This window comes from Microtus pennsylvanicus, chromosome 6 (assembly GCF_037038515.1).
Source record: "Microtus pennsylvanicus isolate mMicPen1 chromosome 6, mMicPen1.hap1, whole genome shotgun sequence".
NCBI classification, from domain to species: domain Eukaryota; kingdom Metazoa; phylum Chordata; class Mammalia; order Rodentia; family Cricetidae; genus Microtus; species Microtus pennsylvanicus.
In genome coordinates this window covers 70,250,108-70,260,974 of record NC_134584.1, presented here as the reverse complement: position 1 = coordinate 70,260,974, position 10,867 = coordinate 70,250,108, and the positions used below count along the sequence as shown (strand labels likewise).

The following is a 10,867-nucleotide window of genomic DNA, read 5'->3' as shown; positions in this document are numbered from 1 at the left end:
ACCACAGCCTTCCTAGTGTATCTGTGAATATTTAGTTAACACCACACCTTTCCTAGTGTATCTGTGAATATTTAGCTAACACCACACCTTTCCTAGTGTGTCCATGAATATTTAGCTAACACCACACCCTTGTAGCGTGTCTGTGAATATTTAGCTAACACCACACCCTTGCTAGTGTGTCCGTGAATATTTAGTTATGTTGCTATAAACAGCTTCTAATGCTATGCTTTCTTTGTATGATGAGCCTTCTGGCGCTGTTGGCATCTAAGCAACCTTACTTTCCATTTTCCTGTTGCATACAGCGTGCAGAGTACTCCCACCTGAGCTTTCCCCAAAGTTTCATTTGGTAAACAGAACATGATTTTAAAGATGTTTTTGTTTTATGTTGCTCAAATCAAGCTTTGCTTTGAATCAAGCCAAATGATGAAAACATAGTCCAGCCTTCTCCCCAGCAGAATGCAATTACCTCTAAGGCCTATAGTAAAAAGACAAAGTAATTGAGAACACTTGTATTTGTTTCCAGTTAGCAAAGATTCTTATTAAGAAATGCCCATTTTTTTAAAATACAGCAAGGCATGTTTATACTTAGAGAATGAGAATGTAGGAGTTCCGAAAAGCTAGTGTTCCGGTTACCTTCTTCTGCTGCTGCGCTGGCATGAGGTCATAACGAGGGACCATAAGCAAACAGTAGATGATACACGTCAGATGCTTCTCCAGTGTTAGTGGGGAAAAGCAGCTGATGTATGGGATATTGAAGGCAGATTAAGTTGTTAATGTATATTAGTATATTCTTAATTTCCTTTTAATTGAAAAAGACATATTGACTTTAATTAGAACCATTTCACAGGAACTGTCAATTAGCACATGTCAAACTAGTTAATTCAGAACAGAATTCTTTTAATTAGGGTCTGCTTTCCTTTAACTATGGGGCCAATGAAATCAGCCTTTCCTTATCTAGATTTTAAATGTCTCTGAGACATATAATACAAATGTAGACTCTTATCTATTATTAGAAGCCCATATGGATAACATTAAAATGATGATGCTGGCATTGTTCATGCCGCACAAATCAGAGTCCCTTTATGACTGTTTGAAAAAAATGGCTCTGAACAAAGACCACTTTAAATACCAGATTTATCCTACTTTAAAGAGACTACAAAATTTATGACATTCATGTTCACATTTAAAGTATTATTTAATACGTCTGCTCAAATAAATGGGCCTATTCAAACGTTTTGTGTGTTCTATCAGTCGAAGACACATAAAGCATTGTCAAACCACTCAGCAACATTTTTTCCCTTAAATGAACTGTAATCAAAAAGGGAAAACAGGCTGTATGATTTTTTTTGGCATAACATAAAAATAGCACTGTTAACTTTCATTGCATTCAAAGATTTAATATCAATAGTTGGTACAGTGGGTACACCACGAGTGCTCAGCTAATGTGGTCGTAGTGCTCAGACGGTGGAAAGCCTGAAGCCTGCCTGTTACTTAAGGCAGTGATGTGGAATTCCAGCATCTTAGTTATAGTTGGCAGGAGGTACGTGCACTGGCTTGGGGGGTCTGGGTGGGTGATGTTCACCTACAAATAAGAAAGCTCAAGATTAAGAGAGGGGAATTAGTGATGTGGAAGAGGAAATTCTATGTGAAATACAGCTTTCCTTATTATATGAGCTTTAGCAAGTGTTTTATCAGTTACAATGAGTGAAGATTACAGAGACTAATAAAAGGAATATTTAATAAGCTAAACTCTGAATTCTAGAGAGAATTATCCAGCAAGACACTTGCTCATCCTGTATTAGAGCATTTAACTTAATGCTGGCAGTAGTCTTTCTTTCTGAAAGATGTTTTGTTGTTTTTCTTTCAGTGGCTGCTCTTCTATTTAACTAAATGAGAGTTACCCAATTTGGTTTAGCACAGGCAAAACAGTAAAACTCATAAACAAGCAATTGAAAAAGTACCCCAAATATCCTTTATTTGCTTCTGGGGTTGACCCCTTCTTCTCAACTATTTGTGGGTATCTTAGTTTTATGCTGTGTAGTTGAGAGGCACAATCTGATATCATAGCACACTCCTTTCTTAGGTTTTCAAGGTCTACGGCTTTTACTTCTTTGTTGGTGTTTTGTAATTTCTTGAGCCTTTTTGTGTGTTGTTGTGTGTGAACATTATTTGTGTGACTGTGAAAAAAATTTTATTGTCTTTCCTCAATACTTTGTATATATTATCTTACAACAAATTTTATTTTATCTTTTGAGAATTTTGATAAGGGAAGATTAATTAATATGCATCCCCCTAGAATCTGTAGAGGTATGCACGGCCAGCATTTTCAAATGGGATTTCTTTGCTGCTGACTTGTCCTTGTGTGTCCTAAAATTTATAGGCTGAAGCTGAACCCCAAACGTGTTGGTATTTAGCCTTTAGGATGTGGTTAGGTCACGAGCCTGGGCCCCACATGCATAAAACTAGAGGCCTTATAGAGAGACCCAGTGGTTCTCAACTTTCTTAATGCTGTGGCCCTTTAATACAGTTCCTCATGCTGTGGTGATTCCCCAACCACAAAATTATTTTCATTGCTACATCATAAGTGTAGTTTTGGGACTTTTATAAGTCATAATGTAAATATTTGTGTTTACTGATGTTCTTAAGGGACCCCTGAGAAAGGGTTGTTTGACCCCAGGGGTTTGTGACCCCCATATTGAGAACCACTGCTCTAGAGAGCTGCTATTCCCTTCCAACATTTGAAGACACCTAAGAAGATGATAGCCAGAAAACAGCAGGCTTTCCCTGGACACTGAACCTTTTGGAGTTTCAATGTAAGCCTTTCTAGCTTCCAGAATGGTGAGGAGTTAAGGGGTTTGGCTCCACAGGACTCCCTGAAAAGGTAATTGCTTCTGCCCTTAGGGGGCTCAAGGTGGAGCTAGCAAATACTATCAGGGGACTATATGTCCCCATAGAAATAGGAGTTTAAATTTAAATGACTATATCCAGTTATGCAGGACATTGATGGCACTCACGTAATGGGTCATTGCGTGTTATTTACCTCGACTCTTAGCTGTCGGGAATGGTAACTGGGACTGGTGTCCGCTCTGTCACCCTCACCTTCTGACCCGTAGATACCATATATGAGTGCATCTCCACCCATGGTGGCCAGGCTGGTGTCCAGACTGGCAATGCCTGCTGGAAACTTTACTGCCTGGAACATGGCATCCAGCCTGACGGCCAGATGCCAAGTGACAAGACCAATGCAGGAAGAGATGACTCCTTCAACACCTTCTTCAGTGAGACAGGCGCTGGCATGCATGTGCCCCGGACAGTGTTCGCAGACCTGGAGCCCACGGTTATTGATGAAGTTCACACTGGTACCTACGGCCAGCTCTTCCACCCTAAACAGCCCATCACAGGCAAGAAAGATGGTGCTAATAACTATGCCTGTGGTCACTACACCATTGACAAGGAGATCATTGACCTTGTCTTGGACAGAATTTGCAAACTGGTCAACCAGTGCACAGGTCTTCAGGGCTTCTTGGTTTTCCACAGCTTTGGCGGGGGAACTGGCTTTGGGTTCAGCTCCCTGAGGATGGAGAGACTCTCTTTGATTATGGAAAGAAGTCCAAGATGGAGTTCTTCATTTACCGAGCCCCCCCCCCCCCAAGTTTCCACTGCTGTGGTTGAACCCTACAATTCCATCCTCACCACCCACACCACTCTGGAGCACTCTGATTGTGCCTTCATGGTGGACAATGAGGCCATATATGGCATCTGTCGTAGAATACTGATATTGAGTCCCCCACCTATACTAACCTTAACCGCCTTATTAGGCAGATTGTGTCTTCCATCACTGCTTCCCTCAGATTTGATGGAGCCCTGAATGTTGACCTGACAGAATTCCAGACCAACCTGTTGCCCTACCCTCGCATCCCTCTGGCCACATATGGCCCTGTCATCTCTGCTGAGAAAGCCTACCATTAGCATCTTTCTGTAGCAGAGATCACCAATGCCTGCTTGGGCTGGCCTCAAACTCATCCGCCTGCCTTTGCCCCGAGTGTTGGGATTAAAGGCGTGCACCACCACCACCTGGCTCTCTCTCTCTTTTTTTTCTTTCAAGACAAGGTTCCTCTTTAGCTTTGGTACCTGTCCTGCAACTAGCTCTTGTAGACCAGGCTGGCCTTGAATTCATAGGGATCTGCCTGTCTCTGCCTCCGGAGTGCTGGGATTAAAGGCGTGCAGCAACACCAGTATTCCCAGGTAGTTTCACTCTGGAGGGACAGGTGGCTCAGTGGTTAAGAAGCACTGATTGCATTTCCGGAGGTCCTGAGTTCAATTCCCAGCAACCACATGGTGACTCACAACCATCTATAATGAAATTTGGTTACCATGTGGTTGCTGGGAATTGAACTCAAGACCTCTGGAAGAGCAGTCAGTGCTCTGAGCCATCTTTCCAGGCCCCTTCTCTTGCTTCTGACTCCCACTTCTGGTTGCTAGACTCTGTTCCTGTTTGCACAGAGGACTGTTATAATAACCCTTTATTATTATAATTCTGAACTGGTGTGGGATTATGTTGTGGCTTCCGTCATCAAGGAGTAAATATCTGTGGCCTCAAGTTTCACCAGCCTAAACAGGACTGGAGAGTGCGCTTAAGCATGGAAAAGGTTTTGCCTCCAAGTCTCATAACTTGAGTTTGATCTCTGGAACATATGTGGTGGAGAGAACTGACCCCACAGTTGTTGTCTGGCCTGAACACATGTCTGAGTCCATGGTCCTATAGCAGCCAGGATCTGGGTTGATGTCCCTGGCTCCGGTTGCCATTGAGAGCAGTGAAGTTGCCCCGGGTCAGGTCAGCCACCTGGCTTCATGTTGGTGTCTGAGGGCCCTGCTGCAGCCAGGGCCTTAATGATCGAAGTGGTCTGTGTTACTACTACTGCCATGGTGATGTACTGGCCAGAGCTGCAGCTGAGGGTCATGTCTGAGTTTGAGGTCCATCTGCAGCCAGGGTCTGTGTTGATGTCCAACGCTCCTGTTACCATTGAAGGCCATGTGGATACTTGAGCTCTGGGGCCATATTTGAGGATCATGCTGCCACAGACGACAGGGAGATCTGAGTGGCCTGCATTGTCACCTGGGGTGAATGGTGACATCTAGACCTGGATGGCTGGTGAGGACCTGGATGCTGATGAGGACCGTGTCTGAGTCTGTGGTCCTACTGCAGTAGGGGTCTGTGTTCAAGTCCACATTGTGTGTTGCCACCAAAGGTCACTCAGATACTTGGGGTCGGGACCACAACCAAAGCGTTTTTGGTGTCTAGAGCGTGCCACCACCAGAACCATCATGATCTCAGTGGCCTGTGCTTTCTCTTGGAGCCATGATATTGTCTGGGCCCAAACTGCAGCCGAGGGCCGTGTCTGGGTTCATGGTCCTGCTGAAGCTGGGGTCTCTGTTGATGTCTGTGGCCCATGACACCTCAGTAGAATATAGGAAACGTGTGATGAAATCCGAGGGCCTTGCGGAGCTGACCCAGCTCTCACTGGACACTGCGGTAAGAGAGCTGACCCCTACCTACCCTTATAGGGGAGTTGTCCTCCCCGCACTTAGGAGAAATGGCCCCACCCATTGCCATGTAGGGAAGATGGCTCCTCCTCCTCACGTGAGAGGGTGGCCCCAGTGGCTTGGATTGACCAGCTCAGTCATCACTCAGGCTCACAACTGGGCTTTCGGTTGGCCCACCTTGTCTACCTCATGCAGGACCTGCTGGAGCTCATGAAGGGACTGTTCCTGTGGTAAGAGTCTCCATGACTCGGGGAAGTCACAGGATATCTGAGAAGAGTTTGGGTGAGGATCCAGTGATGGTGGTGTACCAGAAACGAGAGGTCTTCACCAGACCGTTGAACAAAGGGTATACAGTGTAACACAGCACGGCTCCTACTGCACTAGGATGACTGAAGAGATGTTGGAGAGGCAAGAAAGATGGAGGAGTGACAAGGTGTGCTCGCTTGCTTGCTTGGTTTGGTTTGTTTGATTTAAAAAAAAATTAAAAATTTGCTATGGGGGTGCTGCAGGGGTGAGGGGAAGATATGGGGGACTCGGAGGTGAGCAGAATTAAGGTGCATGATGTGAAATTCCCAAAGAATCAATAAATTATGTGAAATAAAATAAATAATCTCAGCCAGGTGGTGGTGGCACATGCCTTTAATTCCAGCACTCGGGAGGCAGAGGCAGGCAGATCTCTGTGAGTTCGAGGCCAGCCTGGTCTACAAGAGCTAGTTCTAGGACAGGCTCCAAAGCTACAGAGAAACCTTGTCTCAAAACAACAACAACAAAAAGTCTCAGGCAATACTAACCTAATTTATATATGTTTGTTAAAATATATATATATATATATATTTGTCCACATGAATTCTATGATTTGTAATTATATAAAAATATGTTGAGGATCCAGTTATAAGTTTTATAGATTAGTCTCATTTAAACTCAAAGATAACTGCTCCTCCACCCCCTCCTGGGAGTACAAGCAAAGGCATTGAAGTCAGTGTACCGCAGAGAGACCACGTGTCTGTGCTTTTTTATGGCATCATATCACAACAGCCAAGTTACAGAATCCACCTTTGTGACCATCAACAGATGAATGACTTGAAGAATGTGGTTATGTATATATGATAGGGCTTTATTGAGGCAAAAACCAAAATTGTGTCATTTTCTAGGAAATGGAAATGAATTAGAGATCATCATATTAAGCAAAATAATCCAAATCCAGAATGATAAATATCACAAATTCCTGTCATAGGTGGAACCTGTGTTTTATGTATACAAACACTGTGTATATATGTACACATGTATGATATGAAGTAAGGAGGGGAGGAAGAATGGGATTCACTGGAGTGGGGATAGAAAAGTCATGTGGAATGAATATGACAAAGCTTTATAAAGTACTTGAATAAAATTGTCATTATAAAAGTCACCAATTTGTAAAATGCATACAGTAATAAAATTCTTTAAAATAGTACTTCAATGGAGGAAATTTGAATATTCTGTTATTACTCCTAAAATATAAATGAGGCATCAAATATTTGTAAACAAAAGCACTAGGTATTTTGCTATATTTTGTACATTATATGATAAAAATTTTATTACATCTTTAAATATTACTTATGCTGATGTAAAAGTCTGCATAATATTTACTTAGTACTTGTTTATTTAAGAAGATAAGCTTTAGAATTAAAACTGAACATTTAGCCTACTCTGTCGTGTCTTCCTTCGCTTTCTTTTCATGTCAGATGGATGGGTTAAATGCTAAGCCTTTTGATGTTTGGAAAGTTTTGCATTTTCAATTTTATCTATCTATCTATCTATCTATCTATCTATCTATCTATCTATCTATCTATCTATCTATCTATCTATCTATCTATCTGATTCATGAGATTGGTTATCTTGTAGCCCAGGCTAACCTTGAACTCATTGTGTAGCTCGAAGTGACCTTAACATCTTGATTCCTCTGCGCCCATCTCTTAAGTACTGAGATAACAAGTGTGCACTTTCACGGCTCAAAGATAATTCTTAAGTATGAAATCACTTGGCCAAAACCCAAGAACAGGAATTACAGACAGCACTGTTCTCTGTAACTTATTGCTGTTAGCCACAGTGAATCCAGCTGGGTTCTTTGTTATTGCTGCTGAGGTAGGCCATTGAGAGGTATCTCTGTCAAGGTGTTTGAAGACAATGCTCCTAAGACAGCCGAAAGTTTTCATGATGTAAACATTGATGGGAAAGGATTTGGCTCTAAAGTTTCTACTTTTACAGACTTATTTCAGGACTCATTGCCAAGGTGGGGACTTCATACACCATCATAGCACTAACCATCACCTCATTGACAGGGAGACATCCTGGAGCAGTCCTGGCGCCTTGTTGGTGGTAAATGCTGGACAAGCAAAAATGGCTGCCAGGTTTTTCTCTTCTTTGCTGAGGCCAGGTGATTGGAGGCTTGTGGTCTTTGGGAAGGGGGGAAAATGGCATGAGCATTGTAGACATTCAGCAGTGTCCAGAATGGCACGGAGGCCTTCAGTGCTGACTGTGGACAGTCCTGCCACATTTGACATGCATGGCTCTTGACTACCACACCTTTCGTTCTGTAGCTCAGGTGTGCTTCTTTCAAGTCTGTTCACAGTACCCTCCAACTTTTGTTTTCTGATTGTGCTCTTTGGGCTTCAAGTTTTCCTTAATTTATAAGTCCATTTTGATTATAAAGTTACATTTACAGTTATAAATAAAAACTAAACAAAAATTAAGCCAGACGTGGTGGCGCACACCTCTAATACTAGCTTAATTTCAGGAGGCAGAGGTAGAAGGATCTCTGTGAGTCTGAGGCTAGCCTGGTCTACACAGCAAGTTCCAGGCCCAGCCATAGTTACATAATGAGACCCTGTGTCAACAAAACAAAACAACAAACAGGTAAACATTAAGAACAATAATAATTTGAATCCCATGTAGCTTTTCAGAAAAGTGCTAATCTATAGTTCCACCATCCCAAAATGTGACTTTGAGGCTAAACACTGCATTTGAAATATATAGTTAGGTTAGTGGTTAAGTCAATATATTAGTATTCATGTTTTTTGTTAATTACTTCTTATCTAATTAATTGATTTTGGTTTTAACTTAGGAAAAGGTCAAATAACAATTCTTGTGACCTATGTAATCTTAATTTGGAGTTTAAACAAATATCGCATCTAATTTTTTTAAGACTTGGCTTCTCTGTATAGTCCTGGCTATCTCTGAACTCTCTTTGTACACCAGACTGGCCTCGAACCACAGAGATCTGTCTGCCTCTGTTTCCCGAGTGTTGGGATTAAGGGCATACACCACTAATGCTGGCATATACCACACTGGATTGCATTTAATTTTAAAGTAATATTTAAAGTAATATTTGGTGTAATTTGTAACTAGTATGCTAAGTTTGCATAGCTACATGTTGTTTTTTTGAATGTGTTATAGGTCTTTCAGGGGATAATTTCTATAGCAATTTGAAGAGAAGATGAGTTTCCTCTAATATGCAAGCAAAGCGTGTGTGTTATTGGCAATGTACTTTCTAGAGAAACTTAAGGGTAAAAATCAGCTCATTTTATTATGTAGTAAATTAGAAATAAGCAAACTATGCCAATATGATAGCATGCAGTGAGGGAAACGCTCCACTGTTTTTCTATTAATCCCTAAAATGACTTGTGTGCTTTCTTTCTATAAAAGTAATTTCAGACGCAAAGACAGTTGCAGGAATAATACACAAAAGAGACAAACACGTTATGGTTTTAGAATCTTAATAAATTATGTTTTAAAGGTGATTGAAATCTATAGGAAATATAAGAGTGGAGATTTCAATAGAGATGATATATCTATGCATGTTTCTGAGAGATATCTATGTCTTTTATTCTTGATTAGTTCAATTAGTACATCTGGTAGCCTAAAGAACAGAGAGCTGGGTCTTTGGCCATGGGTCACAGAAAAGTATAGATTTATTTGGCAACTTTTCAAGCCTCTGTCTAGGCGTATTAGCAGCCAGCTTTGCTTTTATTGTGGATAGCAAGGCTATGATACGTACAATGCATCATAAGCACCACGTGAAAGGAAAAAGAGAAACAATTTTATTTTCACTGTCATTATTTGAGATTTTCATTGTCTTCTGTATTGCTTGGTGCCTTCCACACTTAATGTATTATGTCAGTAACGATGCCGCTTTTATCAAGTTAACACCAAATTAGTAAATATTAAAAGCAAAACAGGTTGCTAGTACCTTTTTACTGTGCTGAGCTATGTGACATTTGACCACCTTCAGATTACAATTGCGTAGTATTAATATGCTCACAGTGCCGCGCAGCTCACCACCAGTTACCTCTAGGAATCGTCAACACTCCTCAACAGAAACTCTGTCCCCAGTCCAGAAATGCTGGTCCTGCTTTCTGTCCTGTGGATTTGACTCCTCCAAGTCTCATCTGTATAGAGTCATGGAATAGTTTTCCTCTGCAAGTATCTTATTTCACTCAGAGCATTAATGTTTTCAAGTGTGCATTTTACAGTATGTATCACAATTTTTTTCCTTTTTGTGATCCATATTTTGTTGTGTTGTATATATGGTACATTTAAGTTATCAATTCATCTTTTGGAGGACATTTAGCTTGGTCTATGTTATTATGAAAAATGCTGTATGAATACTGTTGCATAAATATCTGACTTGCTTGGGACTCACTATGTAGACCAGGCTGGTTTCAAACTTGTGATCCTACCTCAGTTTCTACTTTAGACTCCCAAGTACTGAGATAAAGTAGTGCTGTGACACGTGACTTGAGTTCATAGAAATGTGAAACAGTTTTCTGCTATTACTATTTTTTTCCAAACGTTTGTTCTGAGAATACTATCCTTAGTTACCAGTGATTTCAGAATGGTAATAATTTAGAGAGATGGATGTTTGTCTTAAACCAAATTGGCCAATTTTGGTAAATATTGGCAAATATGTTATAGTATTAATATATACAAATATAAACAATTTTGTTAAATTTCTATAAATTTATGTTAGTGAGCACACAGCTTTGGTAAAGATTGAGGCGAGACATACTGTTATCATTTTGCATCGATGCAATCACTCATCAGTTCTTTGAACCACTAGTGTTTGCTGTACAAGCAACAGTGGAAATGGACTTAGAAAGCAGAAATAGTATAAAATATACAGAAGATTAATGCTTTAGACCCACTTTCAAGTCTTGGCCTAAGAAAACTTAAACATGCGGATTTTCCCTACATTGAGATTCTACAGTACTATGATTTTTCATTGAGATCCATTTTTTTTTCTGTAAATGGGCTTTCCATGTACAGAGTATTATTTACTCTGCAA

General features: G+C 40.8%; 1 pseudogene; it reads left to right on the top strand.

Moving 5' to 3' along the window:
* Window positions 1-3,082: 3,082 nt before the first annotated feature.
* LOC142853057 (tubulin alpha-1B chain-like) lies at window positions 3,083-6,651 on the top strand (annotated as a pseudogene).
* Window positions 6,652-10,867: the final 4,216 nt, after the last annotated feature.